Raw genomic sequence first — 8,785 nt, 5'->3', positions numbered from 1 at the left:
CGTGTGCTGTTTATTTCGAAAAAGCCGAATGTAGGCATCTGAATTGGCCACCCTTTGCTCCCACTGCTGCGGCTATTCTACCAAGAGTAGAGTCCGGCCATGTCTTTTCAAACTTATATCTAACAGATGTTGGAAAAAATACTCAACCTATGGGAATTCAGTATCTTGCAGACAGCATAGTCGACCTACACTAGAGGTCCCCCAAAATGCCCGTTATTCGAAGAAGCTGCACTAACGTATTACTATTTTGGACACTTTTAAATCATAGCGCATCACTGCTGCCAAGGGGCATCACTGTAGGGGGTCGTACACGGAGATGCGACGCACGTCGAGCACGTCCCACGCGTTCCCCTATTTTGCTGTGGCCGCCCCAGGTACTGCCTGCACTGAGGTTGATCCCTCACCTGTGGTCGAGTGGGAGATCATTCCAAAGTCTGGCAGGCAGCGAAAAACTTTCCGAGCGGCCAATCGTAGGGCCTCCCCGTTTCGTTTGACGAACAGGTTCCGGGCGTTATCTCTAGCTGACGAAGTCGCTAAGCCGGATGCAGTCGCCCACATTGTTCCAGAGGAAGCTTCTCTACCCGCAAGGTCTGGGCATTCAAAGGGGGTGGGTTTACTGGTAGTAGGGAGCTCCAAAATTAGGCGCGTAATGGGGCCCATTAGGAACATGGTTGCCATGGAGGGGAGGGAAACCACTGTGCACTTCGTGTGTATACTGGTCTTTCTAGTTTCGGGCGGCTAGCAGAAATGATAAAGACTGCCAGTCTTGCTTCAGAAATCAAGGCGGTGCTCACCATCGGCAGCATGGTCGATAGAATCGACTGTTGTCTTCGGTGCAGAGCCGAATGGAGGGTCTGAATCACAGGCTCAGGCGGTTCTGTGGCCGTGTAGGCTGAAAATTCCTCTACTTGCGATATCGGGTGGTGTGTTTCCGGGTTCTGCTTAATAGGTCAGGAGTCCACTACACACAGGAGGCGCCTACACGGGTAGCGATGGCTGTGTGGAAGGGACTGGGCGGTCTTTTAGGTTAGAGGGTCACAGGCAACCACACAAATGGGGTCCGTCTGAAAGGGGGCATATAAAACACAATAAGGTAGTTAGAGAAACGATCGGTATTGTGGTTGTAAATTGTCGCAGCTGTGTTGGGAAAGAACCAGAGCTCCAAGCTCTAATAGAAAGCACTGAAGCTCAAATTGTTATAGGTACGGATACCTGGCTAAATACGGACATAAAGTCAGCCGAATTTTTTGAATGTTCTAACAGTGTTCAGAAAGGACAGATTAAATACAGTTGATTGTAGAGTATTTATTGCTGTCAGAAGCAGTGTGCCTTGTAGTGAAAGTGAAGTAGATAGTTCCTGAGAAATAGTATAGGTAGAGGTTATACCTGACAATTGGACTAAGCTACTAATTGTATTGTTTTACGGACTTCCCACCCCCCTCCCCCCCTTCCCCTCCTCCCCCCCCCCACCCGACACGGAAGACATAGTCACTGCGCTGAACAGTTCAAAGAAAACTAGAGCCTCATTTCAAACAGGTGCCCAGTCTTATAATTGTAGTCGGTGATAACTTCAACCCACCCTCGATATGCTGGAAAAATTATACGGTTGAAGCTGGTGGCAACAATAAGACGCCATCCGAAATTGTACTGGACGCTTTCTAAGAAAATTATTTTCAACAATTAGTTCGTGAGCGCATTTGGAGCGTAAATGGTTGTGCAATTCATACTTAACCTCTTAGCAACAAATAATCCTGGACAAATAGTGAGTACGCTGACGAATACAGGGATTAGCGACCACAAGGCAGTTGCTGCTAGGCTGAATACCGTAACACTTACAACCATAAAAAAGAAACTCAAAGTATATCTCTTTAAAACAGCTGATAAAAACGCTCTTAACACCTTTTTAAGAGACAGTCTTCACTCCTTCCGATCTGATCATGTAAGCATAGAAAACTTGTGGAATGATTCCAAAGAGATAGTATCTAAAGCAATTGAGAGGTACACACCACATAAATGGTACTGATCTCCCATGGTAAACAAAACGGATCAGATCGATGCCGCAGAAGCAGCGAAAAAACGTGCCAAATTTAATACAAAGCAAAATCACCAAGACTGGCAAAGATTTGGAGAAATTTGAAATATAGCGCATACTTCAATGCGAGATGCTTTCAATAATGTCCACAGCGAAATTCTGGCTCGAAATCTGACAGAAAAGCCAAACATATTCTGGTCATACATAAAGCACAAAACTGACAATACGCAATCAATACCTTCACTGCGCCATAGCAACGGTGAAGTCACTAATGACAGTGCCACTAAAGCAGAGTTACTAAACACGGTTTTCCGAGACACCTTCACCAAGGAAGACGAAGTAAATATTCCTGAATTCCAATTAAGAGCAACTGCCAAGATGAGAAACATAGAAGTAGATATCCTCGGAGTAACAAAGCAGCTAAGTCACTTAATAAAGCCTAGGCCTCCGGTCCAAATTGTATACCAGCCAGGTTCCTCTCAGAGTATGTTCATACAATAGCTCCATATTTAGCAATTATATACAACCGCTCACTCACAAAAAGATCCGTATCTAAAAACAGGAAAATGGCTCAAGTCACACCAATACCCAAAAAGGGAAATAGGAGTAACCTGCTGAATTAGAGGACCATATTACTAACGTCGATTTTCAGTAGGGTTTTGGAACGTATACTGTATTCGGACATTATGAAGTACCTCGAAGAAAACGATTTATTGACACGTAGTCAGCACGGATTCAGAAAATACAACTAGCTCTTTATAGTCATGAAGTAATGAGTGCTATCTACAGGGGATGTCAAATTGATTCCATATTTTTAGATTTCCAGAAGGCTTTCGACCCCGTTCCTCACAAGCGTCATCTAACCAAACTGCGTGCCTATGGAATATCGCCTCAGTTGTGCGACAGGATTCGTGGGTGCCTGTCAGAAAGGTCACAGTTCGTAGTAATAGACGGAAAGTAATCGAATAAAACAGAAGTAATATCCTGCCCTCCCCCAGGAACAGTTATAGGCCTTCTATTGTTCTTGATGTAGTTTAACGACATAGGAGACAATGTGAGTAGCTGTCTTAGATTGTTTCCAGATAATGTTGTCATTACCGGCCTGTAAAGTCATAAGGTGACCAAGAAACGAATTGGACAATGATTTAGATAAGATGTCTATATGGTGTCAAACGTGGCAATTGACCCTGAATAAAGGAAGTTATTCACATGAGTACTAAATCCGCTAGATTTCGGTTACATAATAAGTCACACAAACCTGAAGGCTGCAAATTCATCTAAATACTTACGGATTACAAATACAAATAACCTAAACTTAAACGATCACATAGATAATGTTGTGGGTAGAGCAAACCAAAGACTGCGATTCATTGGCAGAACACTTGGGAGGTGCCACAGGTCTGCTGAAGGGACTGCTCACACCACAATTGCCCGCCCTATTCTGGAGTATTGCTGTGCGATGTGGGATCCAAATCAAGCGGAACTGACGGATGACATCGAGAAAGTACAAAGAAGGACAGCTCATTTTGTTTTATCGCGGTATATGGTAGATGGTGCCACAGACATGACACGTGAATTGCAGTGGAAATCATTAAAAGAAAGGCCTTTTTCGTTGCGACAGGATCTTCTCATGAACATTCAGTCACCAGTTTTCTCCTCCAATAGCGAAAAATTTTTTTTGGCAACCGCTTACATAGGAAGAAATGATCATGACGATAAAATAAGAGAAATCAGGGCTCGCACAAAAAAAAAAAAAAAAAAAATTAAGTGCGCGTTTCTCCCGCGCGCCGTTCGCGAGTGGAGCGGTAGAGAGACAGCTTGATGGTGGCTCATTGAACACTCTGCCAACCACTTTATTGTGAACAGCACAGTAATCACTTAGACGTATACGATACAGAAGACTGGCAAACGAATCTCCATGGGCTAGTAAGAAATTTAGGTTATTAAAGGTCATAAAGAAATGTGCATAAACTTTTTGATCGGAATTCAGAAATTTCTTGCGGATGAATACACACGGTTTGGAAATAATTCCAGAAGTGGTTCAGGGACACGTTTTGAAATATGTCAATTATTTCAAATTGCTAATTTCTGCTTCCTTAGATTACCAGTCGGTCACAGGGGATGGGAAGAGAGAATCGCGCGCGGTGACGGTCGGCTGTGTGCTCGAAGAAGTGACGAATTCCAGCGAATGTAGTCAACATCTTGAGGGTGCAAGGAATGTGAGAGTATCACGAGTGAGCAATAGCCAAAGTACTGTGTTCGCTTCTATGTTCGGTGGTGTGTCTTAATTGACTGGCGAAGATAGTGCCTTTATTACTAGCTCAGTACATTAATAGCTGGTGTCTAGAATCTAAGCGATTATAACAATAATTCGTAACTCAATAACGAATACAGCTGTCGGTACCCTGTTTAACATAATCACCGGCTCACAGATCCTGTATTAAAGAGGCCTCACAGATCATGAGAGGGGCAACACGCCCGGCAAGACACTAATTTAGATTGTTTCAGGAGACTAAACAGATAAGTCTATCAGTCTCCTATTTACTCCCTTGGATAGAAGAATCTGCCTGTGCATAGAATGAATTCTATATGCAAGTGTTCTGAATGTTTGCTATAACGCGTATCTGAGGCACAGCTGGGGAACTAGCCCGGTGTTCACCTAGTGAGATTTGGGAAACTGCTTGAAAAGCACATCCAGACTGGGCTACACCCCAACACCTCAGCACTAACACACCGGGCGAATTCCATCTAGGGCCGGCATACCTCCCCATCCTGGAAGCTGTGGTCTTGACAAGCTCCGCTAGGTACAGGAAAAAGAACATATTATTGACTTGCTGCAGATAATGGTCACAAACGGCATACCAATACAGCCGGCCGCTGTGGCCGAGTGGTTCTAGACACTTCAGTCTGGAACCGTGCGACCACTACGGTCGCAGGTTCGAATCCTGCCTCGGGCATGGATGTGTGTGATGTCCTTACGTTAGTTAGGTTTAAGTAGTTCTAAATTCTAGGGGACTGATGATCTCAGATGTTAAGTTCCATGGTGCTCAGAGCCATTTGAACCATGCCAAAACGCACTTTCAATTTGAAACCAAAGGGATTCTGTATTCAAGAATATCGCTGTTTCTTTTTATTAATAGTATGCGGTCATATTACTGTAAAATGAAGCCACTGTGCAGCAAAGCGTTATCCGTGAAATTTCTGGCTGGACTTAAACATTTAAATAAAAAGTTTTGTACTATAGGTTTAATATAAAAAAATAGTGTCGTCAGTCCAGTTGCGTTTAGAAGCGTGAATACCATCTAAAACATACAGTCCCCAGATTGTTAAACCAGTAAAAACAGTCATGTTATAAAGTGTAGCTTCTGTGTGAAGCCAGCTGCGAGTGATCCTCAGCGATCAATATAGTTATCCTGCAACAGAAAAATGGACGAGTAGGCGGGCGCGTTTCCCACGCACGAGACGAAAGGTCGGGTTTCATGAAGCGAGTACTGTCTGATTGCCTGAGGCTCCTTCTCAGACGGAGAGGCTGTCTCCTCTAGCAACGAGGCGGCTTTGGCGACATTTCACAAAAGACAATAAATTTCGCTCACTTCACTGTCAAATTGTGGTACTTTATATGTGTGTATCTTCTGTTTAACTTTAGACTATTACGTCTTGTTTATGGAAAGCTTCTGGATACAGTGTAGCCGCCTTTTGTCGTGCTCGTTTTCTAACCGGGTTGTCGGATCTAAGAGATTATTGAAAGTTGTAGGATTGCAATGATTGCCTGATTAGTGGTATTTGAGTAGTGACTATTTATCCCTGTATCTTGGATTAAGGCGAGGACGGCAACCCTTATTCAGCCTGATAGTATACTATATTGCAGTGCGTAGAATTAGTCAGGTCTGCCAGTACGAATTAAACATCAGAAAACATCTAGTTCCAAATTGATGCAGAGTGTCTGTGTACGCACGTCCCCATGTGCTCCTATCGAAATATTTAGTGAAATTTGTTGAAATCGAAACACCAAAGAAACTAGAGAAAAATAGTACTCTTCTACAGTTGGTCCGCAAAGGAGAAAAACAATGGGATGTCACTATGTACAAATTAGTCATTACAATGAAGTTCTAAGACAAGTTAACATACAGTCACGGGCAAACCGTTGCAAAGTTGCTGCTTCCGACCGCTGCCCATTCATTGTGTATGCTAAAACGGACCAAGTGATTGTCGTTGGTTGAGAAAAACATATTTGGGAACTGGAGATCTTAGCTCGGATTGCGAGCTGCAAGTATTTCGAATATTGCTGTGGCGAGGCCTCTGTTGCTGCTGAGCTGGAACCCGCGGTTAATTATGATGATGTTTAGTTTGTGGGGCCCTCAACTGCGTGGTCATCAACGCCCATACAAAGTCCTAATTTTTGAACAGTCCAATCTAGCCACTGTGAAGAATGCTGACGATGATGAAATGATAAGGACATCACAAACACCCAGTCCCTGGGCAGAGAAAATTTCTAACCACGCCGGGAGTCGAACCCGAGACCCTGTGATCCCGAGGCAGCAACGCTAGCCACTTTTTTTTTGCGGGCAAGTGCTCTTCCAACTTTTTTTTAAAGTAAGATAAAAAATGACTTGAACGCTACTCTTTCCTTTTGTTTGTGTTTTTTTTTCAATGTCAGACATGCAACCTTTTCTGAAATAAATTTTGTTACACTACCGCCTAAATGGTGTCTACAATGTCCAAATGTTGACAAATAGTTGCTAATTAGAAAATTAATTAGTAAGGAAATGAATAAAACTGAAAATGTCCTAATGAAAAAGACATGAAGGCATCGCGGATAGTACAAATACAAAAGAAACATGCTCATCTAGCAATGAAATGAAATTCGTGTCGGGGGCGACACCTGCTCACGACCCGACGTTCGATAGACCAAGAGAGCCATCTGTCGACCCGTTCTCCAGACGCTGGTGTAAGACAGGGTCGACTTCTCGAAATTAACTAAGGGTCCGTGAGTGTGATCGATGTCTATCTCGGCTTCTTCGTCTATCTCATCTCTCTCACCCGTCACACCCCATCTGGTCGGCGGGTAGGTAAATGTAAGTCGCAGGTAATCAGCGAAGTCTTACCTATATTTCTTATGCTGTTGCAGCTTCGTGTGTCCATTCAGGAGAAAATGCCAAAAATTTATTTTGTCCTTTTCCGATTCGTTATAGACGTAGCCCACAACCATTCCCCGTACCCATGTCACTGCATTGATTTTTTGGACCGGAAAATAAGATTCTTGGGGGAAAAAAAGTGTGTCTGAAGAAATTGTGTGAGGGGCGGAGCGTAACAGGAACGCCAATATCTGTCATACAAAGTGCCACACAGGAGCCGTCCCACTACATGATGAACGATATTCATCAGTGTCCACTGCTGCGCAGCCTAAACATAGTGGAGCGTCTGCCAAGTGAACCGCGTGTCACCGTTGATTCGTTGCGAACTTCCTATTTACCAACCCATACCATGTTGATCGTACCGACGTTGGGAGGTAAACGTTCCGTATAACGCGCAATATCTGTCGCCAGTTTTTTATGGGTACTTCTTTTCCAGGGTATTCCTGGGGCACCGGCGCAGTAAGAGTTGGTATACATCTCGCGTCTTCGGTAGTTGTGTTGTTGGGAAGGATTCTCTGACATAGCTTAGCCCCCCCCTCCCCCCCACCAAAAAAAAAAAAAAAATTGAAATGAGACATCTTCGGTGAACTATGGCCCACATTGACTGGGGCAGCATTGAAGTGGGCGCTAGTACATCGTCCAACGCACCCGAGATATTGCGAAATTGACCGCGCCACTGTCGTAAAATCGTACTGACGAATAACACCCGTGCCCTTTCATATACTTTCACCAGACCAAGTCCACCCTCTCCAGGTGGTAGGGTATGCGTTGTGTATTGGATCTTAAACAGGTTTCCCGTCACTCACGTAAGTTCCGAAAGTTGCTTGTATCCGTGATGCCATCGTGCGCGTTAAAGGCAGGACATGCGCTACGTGGGTGAGTCTCGGTGCTAGGTATACGTTAACATAGTTCACCCTCTGAATCATATCCAACTCTCTTAATTTGTGTAACAGCACCATTGTCCGCATCAGCTTCAATATGCGTTGGTAGTTATCCGCTGCTGTCCGCTTCACATCCGTGTGGAACGTAACACCTAGACATTTTATGGTGTTAACTAACATGAGCGGGCCTTCCTCCCCCGGTTGTAATCCTCGACCGACTTCTGTAGATTAAGCACGCTTCCCGCCGCCATCTCGTATCGCTGTATCCATGCCAACGCCGTACGTACTTCGTCGCATGTCCTTGCCATCAGCATCACATCGTCAGCATAAGCGTGGCAGTGAAAGGTCAGTTGTGGTAACGGCACTCCCTCCAGCCGTCTTCGGAGGCCATATAGACAGGGTTCCAAAGCCATTGCATACAAATATATCGAAAGGGGGCAACCTGACGAACTGACTTTGAAATAACAATGTAGTCATGGGCCCGCCCATTCACCGAGACCTTTGATCGCACGCAGTGTAACAGTAACATGATCACTAGAATGAAGGCCAGTGGCATTCCCAATCTGCCCACCACTGCTTGCAAAATGATATGATCCACTCTGTCGAGCGCAAGATCGAAGTCAATAGCGACTAGTGCCCCACGCACTCGGTATGTCGCCGCTTATGCGATGATATCTCGGTAATCACCGAGCGCCGTATGTACGTTACTCTTAGTGCCGAGGCATGTTTGATCTATG

Source organism: Schistocerca americana, chromosome 7, assembly GCF_021461395.2.
Source record: "Schistocerca americana isolate TAMUIC-IGC-003095 chromosome 7, iqSchAmer2.1, whole genome shotgun sequence".
Classification (NCBI taxonomy): Eukaryota; Metazoa; Arthropoda; class Insecta; order Orthoptera; family Acrididae; genus Schistocerca; species Schistocerca americana.
This window is presented reverse-complemented; position numbering follows the sequence as displayed.